The sequence below is a fragment of the Bubalus kerabau genome, chromosome 6 (assembly GCF_029407905.1).
Source record: "Bubalus kerabau isolate K-KA32 ecotype Philippines breed swamp buffalo chromosome 6, PCC_UOA_SB_1v2, whole genome shotgun sequence".
NCBI lineage: Eukaryota > Metazoa > Chordata > Mammalia > Artiodactyla > Bovidae > Bubalus > Bubalus kerabau.
Window position 1 is genome coordinate 51,882,061 of NC_073629.1, and position 22,875 is coordinate 51,904,935.

The 22,875-nt window shown below is 40.3% G+C and overlaps 1 pseudogene; it reads right to left on the minus strand.

Annotated features, from left to right (window-relative positions):
- Positions 1–20,381: 20,381 nt before the first annotated feature.
- On the minus strand, positions 20,382–22,210 carry LOC129655136 (40S ribosomal protein SA-like; annotated as a pseudogene).
- Between the last annotated feature and the right edge of the window lie 665 nt (positions 22,211–22,875).

The following is a 22,875-nucleotide window of genomic DNA, read 5'->3' on the forward strand; positions in this document are numbered from 1 at the left end:
CTGAATTTGTTCAAATTCATGTCCACTGGGTCAGTGATACTATCTAACCGTCTCATCCTCTGCCATCCACTTCTCCTGCCCTCAATCTTTCCCAGCTTCAGAGTTTTTTCCAATGAGTTGGCTGTTTGCCTCAGGTGGCCAAAGTATTGGAGCTTCAGCGTCAGTCCTTCCAATGAATATTCAGAGTTGATTTCCTTTAGGATTGACTGGTTTGATCTCCCTGCTGTCGAAGGGAGTCTCAAGTGTCTTCTCCAGTATCACAATTCAAGAGCATCAATTCTTCAGTGCTCCACCTTGTTTTTGGTCCAGTTTTCACATGTGTACTTGACTACTGGAAAATCCATAGCTTTGACTATACAGACCTTTGTCAGCAAAGTGATGTCTCTGCTTTTAATATGCTGTCTAGGTTTGTCATAGCTTTCCTTCCAAGAAGCAAGCATCTTTTAATTCATGGCTGCAGTCACTGTCCGCAGTGATTGGGGAGCCCAAGAGAATAAAATCTATCATGGCTTCCACTTTTTCCCCTTCTATTTGCTGTGAAGTGATGGGAACAGATGCCATCATTTTACTGTATAGTTTTTTAATGTGTAGTCTTTTGAATGTTGACTTTAAACCAGCCTTTTCACTTTCCTCTTTCACTGTCATCAGGAGGCTCTTTAGTTCCTCTTTGCTTTCTGCCATTAGAGAGGTAATCTGCATATCTGAGGTTATTGATATTTTCCCCAGAAATCTTGATTCCAGCTTGTGATTCATCCAGACCGGCACTTGGCACTGCATAGAAGTTAAGCAGGGTGACAATATACAGCCTTGTTGTACTCCTTTCCAAATTTTGTACCACTCAGTTTTTCCATATCCAGTTCTAACTGTTGCTTCTTGACCCACATACAGGTTTCTCAGGAGACAGGTAAGGTGGTCTAGTATTCCCATGTCTTGAATTTTCCACTGTTTGTTGTGATCTACACAAGTCAAAGGCTTTAGCATAGTCAGTGAAGCAGAAGTAGATGTTTTTCTGGAACTCCCATGCTTTTTCCATGATCCAATAAATATTGGCAATTTGATCTCTGGTTCCTCTGCCTTTTCTAAACCCAGCTTGAACATCTGGAAGTTCTTGGTTCATGTACTGGTGTTGAAGCCTAGCTTGAAGGATTTTGAGCATAACCTTATTAGAATGTGAAGTGAGCAGGAAGTTCTGTTACCGTCTTTTTTTTTTGCCAGTAAACAACTTAGTCTTTTATTTGCCCAAGGCCAGCTGTTGCAGGCACTGAGGCCCCAGGATTTCCAGAAGGGATGGAGGGGTGGGGGTGAGCCATCCTGCCTCCCAGGTGCTGCCTGCCCCGTCCTGCTTCCTGCAGAAGTGGGAGAGTAGATAAACTGTACACTTGTGTCATCAAGTATCTCCTCAATTTTATGTGTGTGTCAGTTGCTTGGTCGTGTTTGACTCTGTGACCCCATGGACTGTAGCTGGCCAGGTTCCTCTGTCCAAGGGATTCTCCAGGCAAGAGTACTAGAGTGGGTTGTTGCCATGTTACCTTCTTAATAATTGTTTCTTTTTATTCACTGCAAGGACTGCATTGGTAGATAATTTCAGTTATCAACTATAGATTATTTGCAATAATGTGTTTCATGTCAGGATAGTGTTAAAATTCTTAATTGTAAAAACCTGTATTTTTACTGTTACTATTGTGTTGCATTAAATTTGTCATGATACAAAAGTAGTTCATTGAACAGTAAAATTAATGATCAAATAGTGCAATACAAAATAACTCTGTAAGTGTAAATGTTGAATAGGGCTACAGTTTGAATATACACCATGAATCTTTATGAGCTAGGGGACAAAATAATTTATAGGACTATTGACTTGGCATCATAGCTGAAAATGAGAAGTTCAAATAAGAAATATAGTGCTGAATGTTTGAAAAGTGGACTTTATTGGATTTTATTGTAAAGATCTCTAAGGGTATTGTTTCTTGTGATATGCTGTCCTATGGTGGCACAAAGCCATAAAACTTTGACACTTTTTTTTTCTCTTTTTTTGGCAGTTCACTTGGCTTGTGGGATCTCAGTTACCCACCCAGGGACTGATCCTGGGCAATGGCAGTGAAAGTCCAGAATCCTAACAACTAGGTACCAGGGAACTCCCCAAAGTATGGCTACCTCTCTGTTAAATCAAATGGTATTTTCTAGAGTAAGTGTAGGAAACTGATTAATTTTGTCAGTAAAGGTAGAGAGGAGACCAGAACTACAAAAATATTGTTCAAAATTGTACTTCTTAGAGCAAAATCATACAAGTTACATTGCCATGAAGACAGTTGAATAATCAGCTTAAGCTTAGATAATGTAAGTGTTGTGTTTGGAGAAAAAGCAGTATAAGCTTTGGGAACAGTTCTTTTTATCAGGAGATCCTTCAAAGTTAGTAAAGAAAATGACTTATGACTCATACTTTGACTATCCAGTGAAAAGCTGGAAACAGTCTTTATCCTTCTCAGTGTTTTGGGATAATTATTAATTAAAAAACTATTATGTCTTGTTTATAATTTTAAAAACTAAAGTGAATTTCTAGCTAACTGTGGTAGATTGAACTCATGTTTACTTTCCACTACTTCCTCAAAATTGTTAGTAAATGGATTTTTAAAAAAGGATAAGTGTACTTCTGCTTTAATCTATCATGGAGTAACAGGGATCACATTTACCCTGCCACTGTAAACAACCAGAAACTGTACAAAATGTATGAAACACCTGTTTTTCTGATGTTGGACTAGAAGTAGTACAGGATTGTGATTCCTGAGGGAAGAGAGACAAATGAAGTGAGCTCTGTCGTCACCTAGGCTTTTACCTAGAGGTACATTCTGGATCATGGAGCAGGGTCTGGCGGGGGTCCCAAGTATAGCACAGTGGTCTCACTGACTGGCAGGGACAGAGATCGGAGGTCAGGGAGGTTGACGCAGCTAAAAATTGTGAGGAAGAATTCCATGCAAGAGACAGTTATGCAGAAAAAGAGCTCCAGAAATGTTAAATCTTTTCTGAATACCAAGAAATAATACTAAGAAACAATGGTGAAAATCTTTCTAAATTTGATAAATATGCTAAGACAGTGATCTAAGAAGCTTGGTGAGCCCTAAGCAGGATAAAACTGCAAACCCTGAAACTCACACCAAACCCCATCATAATCAAGCTGCTGAAAACCAATGATAGAGAAATCTTAAAAGCAGCTAGAGGGAAGAAAGAGTATGTACAGAAAACCAAAGGTAAGGATCACTGTAGACTTATTGTCTAAAGGTATGCAAGCCAGAGACAACAGAATGGCATCTTTAATGTGCTAAAGAAAATGATAGCTTGGAAATACGTGAAAGCATTCTTCAAAAGTGAAGGCAAGGGAATTCCCTGGTGGCCCAGTAGTTATGACCCAGTGCTTTTGCTGCCAGGGCCCAAGTTCAATCCTTGGTTGGGCAACTAACATCCTACAGACCACATGGTGTGGCCAATAAAAACCCCAAACAAACAACAATAAAAACAAAACTGAAGGCAAACAAGTTTTTTTCCAACAAATAAAGTTGAAATAATTTATAAATATACTGCTGTATGAGAAATATTAAGTTATTCAGGCAGAAAGAAAAAAATCAGGTGGAAATGTGGATCTACACAAAGGAATGAAGAGTACTTGAAATGGCATAAATGTGAGTAAATATAAAAGACTATCTTCCTTCTCATTAAAATTTTTATTTAAAATACAATTGACTATTTAAAGCAAAAATTGAATGCATGCCAGGGTTTAGACGATATATAGAAGTGAAATGTATAACAATAGTAGCACAGATGGAAGGGATGAGATGATGGTTATAAAGTTTATTATTAGGTTTTTACATTATATTTCAAGTGATATTACTTGAAGGTGCAATGTGATAGATAAAATATGCATATTTTAAACCCTAGAGCACTCACTTAAAAAAAAAAAAAGCAAAAACAAAACCCCAAACCAAAAAGGAAAAGCAGAGAACTATAGCTGATAAGGGAGAAGGCAATGGCACCCCACTCCAGTACTCTTGCCTGGAAAATCCCATGGATGGAGGAGCCTGGTGGGCTGCAGTCCATGGGGTCGCTAAGAGTCAGACACGACTGAGCAACTTCACTTTCACTTTCCACTTTCATGCACTGGAGAAGGAAATGGCAACCCACTCCAGTGTTCTTGCCTGGAGAATCCATGGACGGAGAAGCCTGGTAGGCTGCAGTCCATGGGGTCGCTAAGAGTCAGACACGACTGAACAACTTCACTTTCACTTTCCACTTTCATGCATTGGAGAAGGAAATGGCAACCCACTCCAGTGTTCTTGCCTGGAGAATCCATGGACGGAGAAGCCTGGTAGGCTGCAGTCCATGGGGTCGCACAGAGTCGGACACGACTGAAGCGACTTAGCAGCAACATAGCTGATAAATCAGTATTGGAGATAAATTGGAGTGCTAAAAATACTTAATATAAAATCAGGCAGGCAAAAAGGGAAAACAAAAAATAAAAAACAAATATGAAGATGATAGACTTAAACCCAACCATATTAATTATTGTTATCAAATATAAAGGTCTAAACACCCCAATTATAAGGCAAAGATAGACTTTTATCCAGTTAGGATAAAAAAACAAAACCCGACTGTGCTCTGTCTAGAGGGAATCTACCTTAAATATAAATACACAGGTAGATTAAAAGTAAAAGGATGGAAGTTATACCATGCAAACACCAATCAGAAAAAAGCTAGCATGACTATATTAATAGCAAAGGATATCTTAGAACAAGAAATTTCATATGGAATAAAGAAGGTCATTTCATAGTAGTTGAGAGTACAGTTCATTAGGAGGACATAACAGTTCTAAATGTGTGTACATCCAATAACAAAGCTTCAAAATACATGCAACAAAAACTGATAAAGAAATTAACAAACCGACTGTTATTGTTAGAGGTTTCAACATTCCTTCTTTAGTAAATAATAGGATAAACTGACAATATCAGTAGGGATTTGGATGATGATAATAATACTATCAACCAACATGACCCAATTGACATTTACAGAACACTCTACTCAACAACAGCATTAGGCATGTTATGAATTATAAAACAAGTCTCAATAAATGTAAAACATTACAATCATACAGAGTATGTTTTCTAATAAGAATGGAATTTAAAAGTACTAACAAAGAAATTTGGTAAAAAAAAGCATATCTTTAAATAACGTAAGGATCAAATTAGAAATCACAAAAGAAATTTTAAAATATTTTGAATAAAGATGAAGAAACTTTTCAGAATTCATGAGATACAGCTTAGTAGATATGTATAGCTTAGGAAAGAAGAAAGTTCTCCAATCAGTGATTGAGGCGTTCACCTTAAGAAATCAGGAGAAAAGAAGCAATTTGAGTCCTAAGGAAGTGGAAGGAAGGAAATAATAAAAGAAAACAGAAAAAGAAAGGAAATTAATGAAATAAAAAATTTAGTTTTTTTTAAATCAATAAAGTTGCAACATTACATAGAATGATCAAGAAAAAAGACAAATTTCCAGTATCTTTCAGAAAAAGAGAAAACACTACTAAAACCCTGTGTTAATTAAGGAGATAATAAAAAGATATTATGAATAACTGTGCAAATATGTTTGACAGCTTAGATGAAATGGAAAAATTCCTTGGAAGACAGTTTTCCAATACTGACTCAAGAAGAAACATTTCTGAATATCCATATATCAATGAAAGTGATTAAATTCATATTAAGAAATGTTTTCACAAAGAAAACTCCTAGGCCCAGATGGTATTATTGGTGAATTCTGCCAAAAATTTAAGAGCTAATACCAATCCTTTAGCCCTGAAGAACTTTCAGAAAATAGAATTGGATAGTATACTTTCCAGTTCATTTCATGAGACTGATATTAAACCAGACAAAGACAAGAAAAAAATTATAAAGCAATGTCCCTTAGGAACAGGCAAAAATCTTTAACAAACTATTAAACAGCAATATATTATTAATAAAAGGTAAATATGTCATGATTCAGTAGGACTTATCCCAGGGATGCAAGGTTAATTTAAGTATCAATAAGTATAATTTACATTAGCAGAAATAAAGAAAAAATATCTTTATAGATATGCATGAAAGTCTTTTGGCAAAACTCAACATCCATTATGAAAATCTTACAGTAAACTGAATACCATGGAACTTCAACTTGATAAAGGTTTTCCATGAAAACCTACATTTTATTCTTAATGGTGAAAGACTATTTTCCCTCTAAGATCTAAGGATGAATGCTTTCACCACTGTTCTTCCTTTTTTTTTTAATAGTCTATTTATTTGTTTTTGGTTGAGCTGGGTCTTCATTGCTGCACGTGGCGCTTTCACTAGTTGTGGAGCAAGGGCTGCTCTTTATTGTGGTGTACGGGCTTCTCATTGTGGTGGCTTCTCTTGTGAAGCACAGGCCCTAGGACACTGGCTTCAGTGGTTGCAGCCTGCAGCTTCAGCAGTTGTGGTTCTTGGGCTTAGTTGCTCCATGGCATATGAAATCTTCCCAGACCGGGGACTGAACCTGTGTCCCTTGCACTGGCGGGCAAATTCTTATCTACTGTACTGCCTGGAAAGTCCACCACTGCTCTTTTTTTTCACCACTTACTTTTTAATATTGTTGTGAAGATCCTATCCAGGGTGATAAGGCAAGACATAGAGATTGGCAAAGAAGAAATAATATTATTTACAGATGACATGGTTAACTCTGTAGAAAATTCTGATTCTATAGAAAAGCTGCTAGAACTAATGTAAAATTCACAAGATACAAGGTCAATATATAAAAATTATTTTTCTTTATACCAGCAATGAGTAATTGGAGACGAACATTTTAAAATACCACTTATCATAACATAAGCCTTCCCTGGTGGCTCAGGTGGTAAAGAATCCACTTGTGAGAGACGTGGGTTGGGAAGATGCCCTGGAGAAGGGAATGGCAACCCACTCCTGGATTCTTGCATGGGAAATCCCATGTACAGAGAAGCCTGCCAGGCTACAGTCTGTGGGGTCGCAAAGAGTCGGACAGGAGTGAGCGACTAACACTACAGTAACATAAAAAATGCTTAGGTAGGGGTGAATACTCAGGTGGGGGTGGTTGTGTGCATGTGGGGGTGGGGTATATGGGAACTCACTGTGCTTGGATTTTGCCATGAATCTAAAACTGCTCTAAAAACTAAAGTTTATTATTTCAAAAAAACACATGAAATATTCAGGGACATATTTTCCAAGATTTATGTGAGACTTGTATACTAAAAATTACAAAACACTGCTAAGATAAAGTAAAGTAGACCTAAATAAATGGAGAGGTATGACATGTTCATGAATCTGAAGACTTAATATTTCTGAGACATCCATTTCTCCAAACTGACCTGTAAATTCAATGCAATCATAATCAAGCTGATTCTAAAATTTCTAGTGTAATGCAAAAGAGCTAAAACGGCCAAAACAATTTTGAAAAGAACAAAGAAGGAAGTCTTACACTACTTAATTTGAAGACATACTATAAAGTTACAGTTATCAAGACATTCTTGGTATTGGCATAAAGATAGATATATGGGTCAATAGAAGATAATGAGAGTTGTTAACAGACCCAAACATGTATAGTAAATTGACTTTTTTTTTTTAAAGATGGCTCTTTTTTTCTTTCTTTTCTTTTTTTAAAAAGGTTATTTATTTATTTATGGCTGCGCTAGGACTTCATAGCTGCACATGGGCTTTCTTTAGTTGCTGTGAGCAGGGGCTACTCTTCTTTGTGGTGTGCGGGCTTCTCACTGTAGCGACTAGTTGCAGAGTGCTGGTTCTCGGTACGTGGGCTAGTTGTTGTGGAGTACAGGCTCTAGGTGTGCGGGCTTGAGTTGTTGCAGCACTCGGGCTCAGCAGTTGTGGTGCATGGGTTTAGTTGCTTTGTGGCATGTGGAATCTTCCCGGACCAGGGATTGAACCTGTGTCCTCTGCATTGGCACCACTGTACCAATGGACTAGTGGACCATTGGTCCACTGTACCACCAGGGAAGTTCTGTAGTCAGTGATTTTTGACAAAGTGTCTGAGGTATTTCAGTGGGGAAAAGGAAAATCTTTTCAAGAAATGATGCTGTATCAACTGGATAGCTATATGGAAACAACCTTATCCCTAACCTTCCACCATGCACAAAAAGTAACAGAAATGTAAAGAAAGTAAAGCTTAAATTATAAAGCTTTTATGTAGGAGAAAACTTAAGAGAAAAAATTTCACAACTCTGGAGTAGGCAAATATTTCTTCAGTAGGATACAAAAACCACAAATGAACATTTAAAGAATTTACCAAAATTTAAAGAACCTAGGTGAACTAGCCCAAGTAAGAAGCAAATGTACTTACAGAGGTGATGAAAGGAATGCCTCAGATAACTGTGCAGCAGAACTAGAGGCATCCTGTGCAGATTGGAACAGAAAGGCTCTGGGAAAGCTGAGTTCAAGGGATGGATAGACTTCTGATGTGTTTAAATAGGAGTGGAGATGAACAGAGTGGAGAGTTTGGTAATGGATTAGTGAAAGATGCATAGAAACTAAGAAAATTAAGACAAGTATTCATTCTAGTTACTAGTTGTAAAAGGAGGAATGAGAAACCATAGTGCATGGCCTGCTTGTAATAGCATTACAGGTGATAAAAATGTAAACACTGAATATTAATCTAATTAGAAATGATATTGAAAGGATGGAAGAGGGAAAATGTGGAGTGTCAGGTATGTGGTGGTTTCTAGTAGTAGTAAAAGACTTACATCCTCATCTTCTATTAGCATGTTAGTTATATAGAGTGGGAAGGCAGGGAAGGGAATGCAGAAGGTGGCTGTTTTTCATAATGTCTTATAGAATATTTTGAGTTTCTTGAACTATGCATATGAACATGATTTGAAGCCTCATACTGCCACTTACTAATTGTGTGACTTTGATCACTTAACCTCTCTGTGCCTCAGTTACATCTTTTGTTAAAAATTAGTGTAATACTTGTGCTTTCCTCAGGAAGTTGTTTTTAGATTAAACTAATTTAATCTATGCAAAATACTTGGGATAGTGTTTGGTACAAAGTGCGTGCTGTGTAAGTGTTTCTGTTATAATTTTGTACAGCCTTTACTTTGAAAAGTATTACAATAAAAACAAAAATTGTGCTGAATCTTAAAAGCTTTTACCTGATGTTGTGGCCTCTGTGTATTTACCTAATATTGCTGATCTCTGTATCTTTAAGTCCTGTTAAATAAATAACCCTGTGAGGAATGTATTTTTATTATTTTCCATTTTCAAATAAGCTGAGGCTCAGAGAAGTTAACCACCTACCCATGATCAACCAGCTAGTTATTGCCAATAGCCCCAGTGTTAGGATTTCAACTGGGCCAACCTGGCCACAAATCCCAGCCTTTTCCCATTTGCCTTCCAGGCTCACAGTTTACTGAATGTTTCACAACCCAAGGTAGGCCACAAGTTTCTGTGGGGGAGTGAGGGAGTGAACAGAGTACAGTCCTACATACCTCACAGAGAAACTGCACAGGGCATCATGGAACACACTCAGTGAGTAATCACAGATGGGGAGGCCTGGCCCACGGTGAGTGCTCAATGATATATGTTAAATGAACTAATGCGTGTGTAGGATTCTGAAGCCCTGGGTAGATTTCTTTTTTCTTAATATATATATTTCATTGAAGTATAGTTGACTTACAGTGTTTCAGGTACACAGCAAGGTGATTCAGTTATACATATACACATATATTATTTTTGGAATTATTTTCCATTATAGGCTATTACAAGATACTGACTATAGTTCCCAATGCTATACACAGCATATGTTGCATATCTATTTTTTAATTATAAATCTAGCATTCTATTCATATTAAGTCAAACAAGTGAAATAAAAATGTCATAAAGTTTTTAGTTAGGCAAAAATGCATAAATTTTCTAAAATATATATATTATACATATTACATATATATTATATATATATATAAGCTTTTCTACTATGTTTGATAAGGAACAACAAGAAAAAAAGATGAAGAAATTAGAAAACATAAACTAAATGAATTGGGAGCACTGAATATGAAATAGAAAAAGTGAAACAAACTAGATAAAAGTAAAAGATAATCGTATAGTCCAGTTGTTTTTGAACATGAATACTCATCAGAAACATAGCTGGTGCTCTGGAGAAAAAAAAAATGCCAATACCTGGGCATTTGCATTTTTCAGAAAATTTCAAGATAATTCTGATACGCATCCGGGTCTTAAAAACTGATTACAGGTTTTTCTGTTAAATCCTAGTTTTGGTGATACAGAATTCTATTATTTTTCTTTTGACCAGTGGTATTGAGTAATAGTTACATAATCACAGTAGTACAAGATGTTTATCAGTTTTACAATCAATAGTGAAGTCACTCAGTCGTGTCCAACTCTTTGCAACCCCGTGGACTGTAGCCTACCAGGCTTCTCCGTCCATGGGATTCTCCAGGCAAGAATACTGGAGTGGGTTACCATTTCCTTCTCCAGGATCTTCCCGACCCAGGGATCAAACCCAGGTATCCCACATTGGAGGCAGACGCTTTAACCTCTGAGCCACCAGGGAAGCCCCACAATCAATAGCCAGACAGAAAATAAAAGATAATTCCAATTGCAAGCCATAATGGGAACATGATTAACTTAATATAAAATAATTACATAGAATTTGGGGGGTGTCAAACAGAGTGATGTGGTAAGTGGAACTGCTTACATGCACAGGTTTTCATCTGCTGGGCAGATTTTAAAGTGCTCCTCAGATGACCCTATATGCGAGACAGCAAAAGAGACATAGATGTGAAGAACAGACTTTTGGACTCTGGGAGAAGGCAAGAGTGGGATGATTTGAGAATAGCATTGAAACATGTATATTACCAAATGTGAAATAGATCGCCAGTCCAGGTCCGATGCATGAGACAGGGCAATCAGGGCTGGTGCACTGGGATGACCCTAATCGATGGGATGGGGAGGAAGGTGGGAGCGGGGTTCAGGATGGGGGACACATGTACATCCATGGCTGATTCATGTCAATGTATGGCAAAAACCACAACAATATTGTAAAGTAATTAGCTTCCAATTAAAATTAATTAAAACAAAGTGCTCCTCAGGAATGCAGGCTGTGGCGGGGGGTGGGGGGGCTGGGGTGGTGGTGGTGGTGGTGAGGAAACAGTTTCAGGGGAGACTCTAAAGCTCCACGCTGCTCTGTCAGGCCTGCCCACCTCCATCCCAGGGCATGAAGCTGAACAAGCTGAAGACTGAGTGTGACATTTATCCAGGCAGTTGATTCCATATACTCCTAAAAAATAAATTAACCCAGAATATTAATTTGGGGTCCTCATAGTAATGCTAACTTATTTCTCCCACTCCTCCCACCCAGATGTCCCAGAACCTTACTTCTCTCACCAACATGAGCGAGCTCACTTTCTTGGCATTTCACTTTTCACAAAAAAAACCTCAAGGCTTTAATCACAGAAAGAACAAAGTTGTGACACGTGTGTTTGCTGGTCTATTGAGTTGAAACTCTCAGAAATGGGTTAGAAAGATCTTCAGCAAATGCTTCTTCCACTTAGTAAATATTCCTTCTCTGTCCTAGAGGTCTTCCCTGAGAAATTTCTAATGCAACTGAGCTGTTTTCCCAAACTCTAGAAAACCAAGGGCTGCTGGGTGGCCCTGTGATCTTTTAACCTCTAACCAAGCCTGGATGCTTCAAACAAAAATTTCTGAGCCTTAAAACCAAATTGTTCTGACTCAAATCCAAACCCTGTCTACAAGTTCAGCTCTCTTTGTGGCAGTGACCCTTGTTCTAAAACGGAAGTGGGGGTGGAGGTGGAGGAATCTCAGTTTAGCTCACCCAGACAGGGTGGCTGCCCTGATCCCAGGTGGGTTTTGATTAAAAGAGTCCTGTTTTGTGCTCCTGTCTCTCTCTTCAAAGCTCAATGAACTTTTTTGTTGCCATAGACTATGAGTTTGAAACCTAGTTTCTAGCAATCTCTCTGCTAAAAGTGGCTTGAACTTGTGTCAACTCTGGGTCTTAATCTGTGCTTTCTTATAGTCAGGGATTTAGACCAGACCAGCGCTTATCAACCCACTCCAGTATTCTTGCCTGGAGAATCCAGGGACAGAGGAGCCTGGTGGCCTGCTGTCTATGGGGTCGCACAGAGTCGGACATGACTGAAGTGACTTAGCAGCAGCGCTTTTCATATCCTTTCCCAGAGTTGCAAGACTCTTGCAAAGAAAATCTATCTGGATGCCGATACAGAAAAGAGGTAGAGTTGCTTGACTTCTGAAGGTGGACTCTCTCCCCTACCATGTGGCCATATTGAATACAGTTTTAAAATTCAGTTTTAATTTTTTTCCCCCAAAGATGGATATGTTAATAGGATAATGGGAGAAAGAAAACAAAGAGGTAAGAATGTGGGAGGGAGGGAGTTAACAAATCACTGGCTATGCTTTCCATATAAAAAAATGGAGATAGGTAGTATAATAAAAGATATTAGTATACTGTTTCTCTGAAATGTCTTACAAATGATGATATGAAATTTTATTGTTGTTTGTATGCCAACTCGAATAACATTATAGTTAAGTGAACACTGTCTTGGCTGTATGACTCTAGCAGGTCAAGGCTCGGATGGGTATCCATCCAGGGACCTGGCTTTTCCCGCCCATCTAAATAATAAAAGTTTTCACTGCTACAGCACTTCAATTTATGCTCTTACTTTTGTGATAGGCTCTATGAGCTTGGTTGAGTCAAGGGTCACCCAGAAAATAACCAGCTTCCACTTTCTTTAATTATGCAAACTAGAGCTAGGCGACTGAGACCTTGCCTTTGGTCTGCAAGACACAGGGAGTTTTGCAAGCCCTAGGGGAGTGCAGAATTTCCTGAAGATGTTGCAAGGTGGCTGACTTTCTTCTGAAGTCATGCAATATTCTCCTTTGCTTTAGTTATGAGTGCAGAGGTGCTGGGAAGCAAACTGAAAACTAGCACCTTTAAGCAGGCTTTTCTCCATAGGTCCACCAGAGGCGAGGCAGGCTCATTGAGAGGGAAGAGCTTGGTGCTACTGCTTTCAGCTAAGGTACTGTGACCCAGTTCCACCTCAGAGGCCCCCAGGAGCCTGTTTCAACCTCATTCAGCCCTTTCTAGGCACATTTCAGATGAAAGTCACCCCTGCTCCTCACTCCACCCTCAGCCCAACAGAGGTGGCCTTCTAGACATCCCTCCTCCTCTTTTTCTGCCAGGCTTATAATGTGAAACTCTTGAAGATTTTCAAACTTCACAGTGGTATCACTTTCCTTGAGTTTAGGTAAATCTTTATAGAGAATGGATCCTGTTCCCTAATGAGTAGGAAGATTACCTAGTATTTGGACATGACCATAAGCAGAAGATGCTAAATACCACCTTATAGAGATTCCACTAAATATATTAAGCCTAGTGAGGATTTTAAGTGTTTGAGTGTACGAAGGGAAGAGAATTATTCAAATGGAAAGATTTTTTTTTAAGTCACCATTGCCTGAATATAACAGCATATGGGCTAGTTGCTGAAGTACTTAAATAGAAAGTGAAACTGAATCATACTGTTTACTTTTCAGAGTAAAAGCTATTGAGAATAAAAATTTTCCCTGAAAGAGCAACAGGGATTTTGTAAAATATTCCTTTCTGTTCTTTGAAATTCAGAATTCATATGAAAACCTGGGGGTTATGCCTTATTGAAGTAACACTTCAATAATGAAGAATGCCACATGGGGTGAAGGAGTAGTGTTCTGGAGAGAAGACCAGTGTGTGCTCTGAGTCAGCAGAGCACATGACTAAACTACAGACTGGGTCAGACACCCAAGGCCTAGGGAAGCAGCTGCTAAATCTTGTATCGGTTGAGAGATTAGTAAATGGCAATACCAGTGTTTAGAGGGATCTCACAATGCATTTTAGAGTTAGCTTAGGTGAGCTGGAACTCAGTGTGTATCAAAGGGCCTAGAGAGAGTACAGGAAAAGTTAGGCAAAGAATAGATATATAAGGGCAAAAAAAGGATCTTTCTTAAGAAAATTAATATTTTAAGTTTTTCATTTGTAGGGCGGTTTGCTCACTTTCCCTCCTGTGTGCTTGAAAATAAATTACTGCCCCAATAAAGTTCTAATTCATTTAGCCTGGATGGGTCATGGTGGAGAGTTCTGACAAAACATGGTCCACTGGAGAAGGGAATGGCAAACCACTTCAGTATTCTTGCCTAAAGATCCCCATGAACAGTATGAAAAAGGAAAAAGCTATGACACTGAAAAATGAACTCCCCAGGTTGGTAGATGCCCAATATGCTACTGGAGAAGACTAGAGAAATAACTCCAGAAAGAATGAAGAGATGGAGCAAAAGCAAAAACAACACCCAGCTGTGGATGTGATGGGTGATGGAAACAAGGTCCGATGCTGTAAAGAGCAATACTGCATAGGAACCTGGAATGTTAGTTCCATGAATCAAGGCAAATTAGAAGTGGTCAAACAAGATGGCAAGACTGAACATCAACATTTTAGGAATCAGTGAACTAAAATGGCCTGGAATGGGTGAATTTAACTCAGATGACCATTATATATCTACTACTGTGGGCAAGAATCCCTTAGAAGAAATGGAGTAGCCATCATACTCAACAAAAGAGTCTGAAATGCAGTAGTTGGATGCAATCTCAAAAACGACAGAATGATCTCTGTTTCCAAGGCAAACCATTAAATATCACAGCAATCCAAGTCTATGGCTTGACCAGTAATGCTGAAGAAGTTAAGTTGAATGGTTCTATGAAGACCTACAAGACCTTCTAGACTAACACCCAAAAATATGTCCTCTTAATTATAGGGAACTGGAATGCAAAAGTAGGAAGTCAAGTTACCTGGAGTAACAGGCAAATTTGGCCTTGGAGTACAAAAAGAAGCAGGTCAAAGGCTGATAGAGTTTTGCCAAGAGAACACGCTGGTCATAGCACACACTCTCTTCCAACAACACAAGAGAAGACTCTACACATGGACATCACCAGATGGTCAATACCAAAATCAGATTGATTATATTCTCTGCAGCCAAAGATGGAGAAGCTCTATACAGTCAGCAAAAACAAGACCAGGAGCTGACTGTGGCTTAGATCATGAACTGCTTATTGCCAAATTCAGACTTAAATTGAAGAAAGTAGGAAAAGCACTAGGCCATTCAGGTATGACCTAAATTAAATCCCTTATGATTATACAGTGGAAGTGACAAATAGATTCAAGGGATTAGATCTGACAAGAGTGCCTGAAGAACTATAGATAGAGGTTCGTGACATTGTACAGGAGGCAGTGATCAAGACCATCCCCAAGAAAAAGAAACACAAATGAAAAAGGCAAAATGGTTGTCTGATGAGGCCTTAACAAATAACTGAGAAAAGAAGAGAAGCGAAAGGCAAAGGAGAAAAGAAAGATATACCCATTTGAATGCAGAGTTCAAAGAATAGCAAGGAGAGATAAGAAAGCCTTTCTCAGTGATCAATGTAAAGAAATAGAGGAAAACAATAGAATGGGAAAGACTAGAGATGTCTTCAAGAAAATTAGAGATACCAGGGGAACATTTCATGCAAAGATGAGCACAATAAAGGACAGAAATGGTATGGACCTAACAGAAGCAGAAGTTATCAAGGAGAAGTAGCAAGAATACACAGAACTATACTAAAAGACTCTGATGCTGGGAGGGGTTGGGGGCAAGAGGAGAAGGGGATGACAGAGGATGAGATGGCTGGATGGCATCACTGACTCGATGGACATGAGTCTGAGTGAACTCTGGGAGTTGGTGATGGACAGGGAGGCCTGGCGTGCTGCGATTCATGGGGTCGAAAAGAGTCGGACACAACTGAGCGACTGATCTGATCTGATACAAAAAAGATCTTCATGACGCAGATAACTATGATAGTATGATTACTCACCTAGAGCCAGACATCCTGGAATGCGAAGTCAAGTGGGCCTTAGGAAGCATCACTACGAACAAAGCTAGTGGAGGTCATGGAATTCCAATTGAGCTATTACAAATCCTAAAAGATGATGCTGTGAAAGTGCTGCACTCAATATGCCAGCAAATCTGGAAAACTCAGCAGTGGCCATGGGACTGGAAAAGGTCAGTTTTCATTCTAAAGAAAGGCAATGCCAAAGAATGTTCAAACTAGCGCACAACTGCACTCACCTCACACGCTAGTAAAGTAGTGCTCAAAATTCTCCAAGCCAGGCTTCAACAGTAGGTGAACCGTGAACTTCCAGATGTTCAAGCTGGATTTAGAAAAGGCTGAGTAACAAGAGATTAAATTGCCAATATCCGCTGGATCATCAAAAAAGCAAGAGTTTCAGAAAAACATCTATTTCAGCTTTATTGACTATGCCAAACCCTTTGACTGTGTGGATCACAACAAACTGGAAAATTCTTCAAGAGATGGAAATACCAGACTGCCTGACCTGCCTCCTGAGAAATCTGTATTCAGGTCAAGAAGCAACAGTTAGAACTGGACATCAAACAACAGACTGGTTCCAAATCAGGAAAGGAATACATCAAGGGTGTATTTTATCAATATGCTTATTTAACTTATATGCAGAGTACATCATGGGAAATGCCAGGCTGGATGAAGCACAAGTTGGAATCAAGATTGCCAGGAGAAATATCAATAACCTCAGGTATACAAATGAGCACACTCATGGCAGAAACCGAAGGAGAACTGAACAGCCTCTTGATGAAAGTGAAAGAGGAGAGTGAAAAAATTGGCTTCAGTTCAGTTCAGTTCAGTCGCCTAGTCGTGTCCGACTCTTTGCGACCCCATGAACTGCAGCACACCAGGCCTCCCTGTCCATCACCAACTCCTGGAGTTCACTCAAACTCATGTCCATCGAGTTGGTGATGCCATCCAGCCATCTCATCCTCTGTCGTCCCCTTCTCCTCCTGCCCCCAATCCCTCCCAGCATCAGAGGCTTTTCCAATGAGTCAACTCTTTGCATGAGGTGGCCAAAGTACTGGAGTTTCAGCTTTAGCATCATTCCTTCCAAAGAACACCCAGGGCTGATCTCCTTCAGAATGGACTGGTTGGATCTCCTTGCAGTCCATGGGACTCTCAAGGGTCTTCTCCAACACCACAGTTCAAAAGCATCAGTTCTTCGGCGTTCAGCTTTCTTCACAATTCAACTCTCACATCCATACATGACTACTGGAAAAACCATAGCTTTGATTAGACTTAAAGCTCAACATTCAGAAAACTAAGATCGTAGCATCTGGTCCCATTCAGTTCAGTTCAGTTCAGTAGCTCATTCGTGTCCGACTCTTTGCGACCCCATGAACTGCAGCACGCAAGGCCACCCTCTCCATCACCAACTCCTGGAGTTCACTCAAACTCATGTCCATCGAGTTGTGATGTCATCCAGCCATCTCATCCTCTGTTGTCCCCTTCTCCTCCTGCCCCCAGTCCCTCCCAGCATCAGGGTCTTTTCCAGTGAGTCAACTCTTTGCATGAGGTAGCCAAAGTTTTGGAGTTTCAGCTTTAGCATCAGTCCCTCCAATGAACACCCAAGACTGATCTCCTTTAGAATGGACTGGTTGGATCTCCTTGCAGTCCAAGGGACTCTCAAGAGTCTTCTCCAACACTACAGTTCAAAAGCATCAATTCTTCGGTGCTCAGCTTTCTTCACAGTCCAACTCTCACATCCATACATGACCACTGGAAAAACCAGACTAGACGGATTTGGTTTTGTCAAAAAACTTGACTAGATGGACCTTTGTTGGCAAAGTAATGTCTCTGCTTTTGAATATGCTATCTAGGTTGGTCATAACTTTCCTTCCAAGGAGTAAGTGTCTTTTAATTTCATGGCTGCAGTCACCATCTGCAGTGATTTTGGAGCCCAGAAAAATAAAGTCTGACACTGTTTCCACTGTTTCCCCATCTATTTCCCATGAAGTGATGGGACCATATGCCATGATCTTAGTTTTCTGAATGTTGAGCTTTAAGCCAACTTTTTCACTCTTTCACTTTCATCAAGAGGCTTTTTAGTTCCTCTTCACTTTCTGCCATAAGGGTGGTGTCATCTGCATATCTGAGGTTATTGATATTTCTCCTGGCAATCTTGATTCCAGCTTGTGCTTCTTCCAGCCCAGCGTTTCTCATGATGCACTCTGCATAGAAGTTAAATAAGCAGGGTGACAATATACAGCCTTGACGTACTCCTTTTCCTATTTGGAACCAGTCTGTTGTTCCATGTCCAATTCACGGCCCCATTACTTCATGGCAAATAGATGGGGAAACAGTGGAAACAGTGCCTGACTTTATTTTTTGGGGCTCCAAAATCACTGCAGATGGTGACTGCAACCATGAAATTAAAAGACGCTTGCTCCTTGGAAGAAAACCTATGACCAACCTGGACAGCATATTAAAAAGCAGAGACATTACTTTACCAACAAAGTCCTGTCTAGTCAAAGCTATGGTTTTTCCAGTAGTCATGTATGGATGTGAGAGTTGGACTAAAGAAAGCTGAGCCCCTAAGAATTTATGTTTTTGAACTGTGGTGTTGAAGAAGACTCTTGAGAGTCCCTTGGACTGCAAGGGGATCCAACCAGCCTCTCCTAAAGGAAATCAGTCCTGAATATTCATTGGAATGACTGATGCTGAAGCTGAAACTCCAATACTTTGGCCACCTGATGTGAAGAACCAACTAATTGGAAAAGACCCTGATGCTGGGAAGGATTGAAGGCAGGAGCAGAAGGGGACGACAGAGGATGAGATGGTTGGGTGGCATCACTGACGTGATGGACATGAGTTTGAGAAGGCTGAGGGATTTGGTGATGGACAGGGAGGCCTGGTGTGCTGCAGTCCATGGGGTTGCCAAGAGTCGGACATGACTGAGTGACTGAACTGAACCAAAACTCTAGTTGATCCTTTCTTTTTAATGTTTGTCATTTTCCTCAGAGTTTTCTCTAATTTCAGATGTCTTTGTCTTGAGAAGAACACACCCTGGGTCTTACCTACCTCTGGGACTTTCTTCTTGAAGCTGCCCCTGCCTGGACCATACCCTCCCTCCCCTCCTAGCTCTCTTCCCATCATAGTCAACAAGAGAGTTGGAAATGCAGTACTTGGATGCAATCTCAAAAAATGACACCTGATGTGAAGAGCTGACTCATTTGAAAGACCCTGATGCTGGGAAAGATTGAGGACGGGAGGAGAAGGGGACGACAGAGGATGAGATGGTTGGATGGCATCACCGACCCATGACATGAGTTTGGGTAAACTCCAGGAGTGGTGATGGACAGGGAGGCCTGGCATGCTGCAGTCCATGGGGTTGCAAAGAGTCGGACATGACTGAGCGACTGAACTGAACTGCCTCTTCTACAGGCAGGCTGAAGATTCTGAGGGCAGTGACGGTCTCATCTTTCCATCCCTTCTCATATCCAGTTAGTACTTTTTTAAAAAATAAACTTTTTATTTTGAAATAATTTTAGATTTCTAGAAAGTGACAGAGTTCCTGTTTATCCCTTACCCAAATTCCCCCATTGTTTACATTTACATTTCCATGATACATTTGTTAAAATTAACTGCCTTGGTTTATTGCTATTAATTAAACTTCAGACTCTATTTGGATTTCACCAGTTTTTCCATTAATGTCCTCCTCCTGTTCTGACTCAGACTACGACACGACGCTGCATTTGGTTTACATGGCTCCCCTAGGATGTGACAATATTTCATTCTTTCCTTGTTTTTCATGACAGTCTTGAGGTACTCACAAAATTTCCTGCAGAAATGTCCTCCAAACTTGATTTGTCTTTTCTCATGGTTAGACTGAGGTTATGTTTTTAGGGGAAGAAGGCCACAGAGGTGAAGCACCCTTTTCATCATATGTATCAGGGTGACAGATGCACACGCCATCACTGAGGATGTGAGCTTTCATCATTTGGGAAAGGTGCTCTTCCTTGCCCTGTGCTGTTCACTGGGAGCAAGTCACTGAGTTTAAGAATATCTGCCTCTACCTCCTGGAAGGGACAGGATCTATGTGTGTTTTTTCTGGCTGTCTTGGGTCTTCACTGTGGTGTGCAGGCTTCTCTAGTTGTGGCACGTGGGCTGTTAGTTCACCAGCCAGAGATGGAATCTGCGCCCCCTGCATTAGAAGGTCGATTTTTTAAAAAAAATTAAAGCATTTTATTTTTGGCAGCGCTGAGTCTTTGTTGCTGCTCAGGATTTCTTCTAGTCGTGGTGAGTCGTGGCTACTTTCCAGTTGTGGTGTGTAGGCTTCTCACTATGGTGGCTTCTCTTATTGCGGAGCATGGGCTTCAGTAATTGTGGCTCCCAGGCTCTAAAGCACAGGCTCAGTACCTGTAGCACACAGAATTAGCTGTTCAGTGCCATGTGGTATCTTCCTGGATCAGGAATGAACCTGTTTCTCCTGCATTGGCAGGCAGATTCTTTACCACTGAGCCAACAGGAAAGCCCCTAGAAAGTGGATTCTTAACCACTGGACCACCAGGGAAGTCCATACATATAGTTTTATTCATTTACTTGTTTCAAAACTGATTCTTTTCTGACAACCTTATCTCTGTTTTCAGTTTAAGAGCCTGTGGAAGAACAGCTTAAGACCACCCAGTAATTGTTCCCACCCATTCAGTGGCCTGACAAGTGGGAGCTTCAGACCAGCCTTCAGTGGCAGGCTGAGCACTCCAGTGTTCTGCAGGCAACAACTGAATAGGCACAGAGGACACCAGCCTGCCTTCAGGCTAGCCTGTAACCTCAGGCTACAATAAACTCAGTAGCTAGAGCAGTTCATTTGCTTGGAAATGCCTCCAGTCACAGCCTTTTGAGCATGCCTTGCTCTTCTTTTTCAGTCTTCTCAGGATCTCTGAGTAAGTAGAGATCAGACATGACCTGTCTGATCACTAAGACTGTGCAGAACACTTCCCAGACCAGTATCCACTACATCAGGCCTACTGAGTGAGCTCCTTTGTCATTGCAGGGGATGAGTGTTCACACAGCAAAAAGGAGAATGCGTTACACAGAGTGATGGTAGACAGGTTAATATAAGAGGCTGGTGGTAAGCCCTAGGGTAATATCACCAGAAAAATGAGGCTCCCAGAAGCTGTCTGGATCTGATTAGTGTACGTTCCAGGAGTGAAGTACCTGGGGAGTCGCTCCAGTGGCGGCAGCAACAAACTTCAGTGAAGTCTGCTGGCCGGTTTCCCTGAAGGATGACGACAGTCACATCAACCAGTTTTTCAATGGCAACAGTGGCATGAACTGTCAGCCTCTCCCAAGTCGTCTTTAGATTCCTGATATAGATGCCATCATTTTGCCTTTTGTACATGCAATGTTCCACTTGGAAGTCAAGGTCTGTACCACTTACGTAGGTTCCTGCTGCTAGGAATTTGAGGACATCCTCCTCTTTCATATACAGGACACCGAGAACTGTACACATCATGAAAACTTCCCTTTAAGATATGGGGATAGAGGACAATGCCATATGGATCCCTCTCTGGGTAGTATAGAAGGACTCTACATATATTACTTGGAGTTCTTCTGTAAGGAAGATTTGTTTCTTCTACCTCATTTATTTTTCAATCACTTATATCAGTATGTATATTTCTTTTATACTTTGGGTCACGATTCAGTACTATATTGTTATTATTTCATTGTTGGAATTATCATGGCATTGGCCACTGGGAGCTTTCAGGTTGGTTTCTGTGTCTCTTTGACATACCTTTTGGTTTTTGAGCACTTGCTTACCTTAAAGAATCTGCCTGAGATGCAGGAGATCTGGATTTGATCCCTGGGTCGGGAAGATCCCCTGGAGAAGGAAATGGCAACCTACTCCAGTATTCTTGCCTGGGAAATCTCATGGACAGAGGAGCCTGGTGGGCTACATAAACTGAATTCTACTCAGGTGTCCCCAAGTTAACATAAACATGGCAGAAGCAGTAGTGGTCCATTTGGGCATCAGTCCACTTGGTTTCTGTTTCTGGTGAGCTACTGGCCCTTCACCTGAGGCCCTAGACCTGCAGGGTGTGGGAGATAACTAAAGAGGTGTTTCTGGGCTCAGGGAGGGAAGCAGTGGGATACAGCAGCTGCTTCTCCTCTTTATCCTGGAGAGCTGCCACTAATAGGTTAGAGGGAAGGGCCCTGTCAGGTATGATTTTTCAAAATTTACTTTTAATTTGATGTATAGAACAATCTTATGGACTCTGTGGGAGAGGGAGAGGGTGGGCAGATTTGGGAGAATGGCATTGAAACATGTAAAATATCATGTATGAAACGAGTTGCCAGTCCAGGTTCGATGCATGATACTGGATGCTTGGGGCTGGTGCACTGGGACGACCCAGAGGGATGGAATGGGGAGGGAGGAGGGAGGAGGGTTCAGGATGGGGAACACATGTATACCTGTGGCGGATTCATTTTGATATTTGGCAAAACTAATACAATTATGTAAAATTTAAAAATAAAATAAAATTAAAAAATAAAAAAAATAAAAAGAAAAATTTATTTTTAATTTTTAAAAACTGTGGTGTGACATTTATTTTGCAATTTTAACTTTATCTGAATTAACAAATTTATAAAAATAGTATCATATGTTTAAATGCATAGAAAATGTGTTCATACACTGCAGTATTTCAGTGGAGTCATAATTGATTATTTTGCTGAGTAAGTTCTTGTAAATAATATATGCTGTTGTTCAGTCACCAAGTCATGTCCAACTCTTTGCAACCCCATGGACTGCAGCATGCCAGGCTCCTCTGTCCTCCCCTATCTCCCAGAGTTTGGTCAAATTCATGTCCATTAAGTCAGTGATGCCATCCAACCATCTCATCCTGTTGCCCCCTTCGCCTTTGCCTT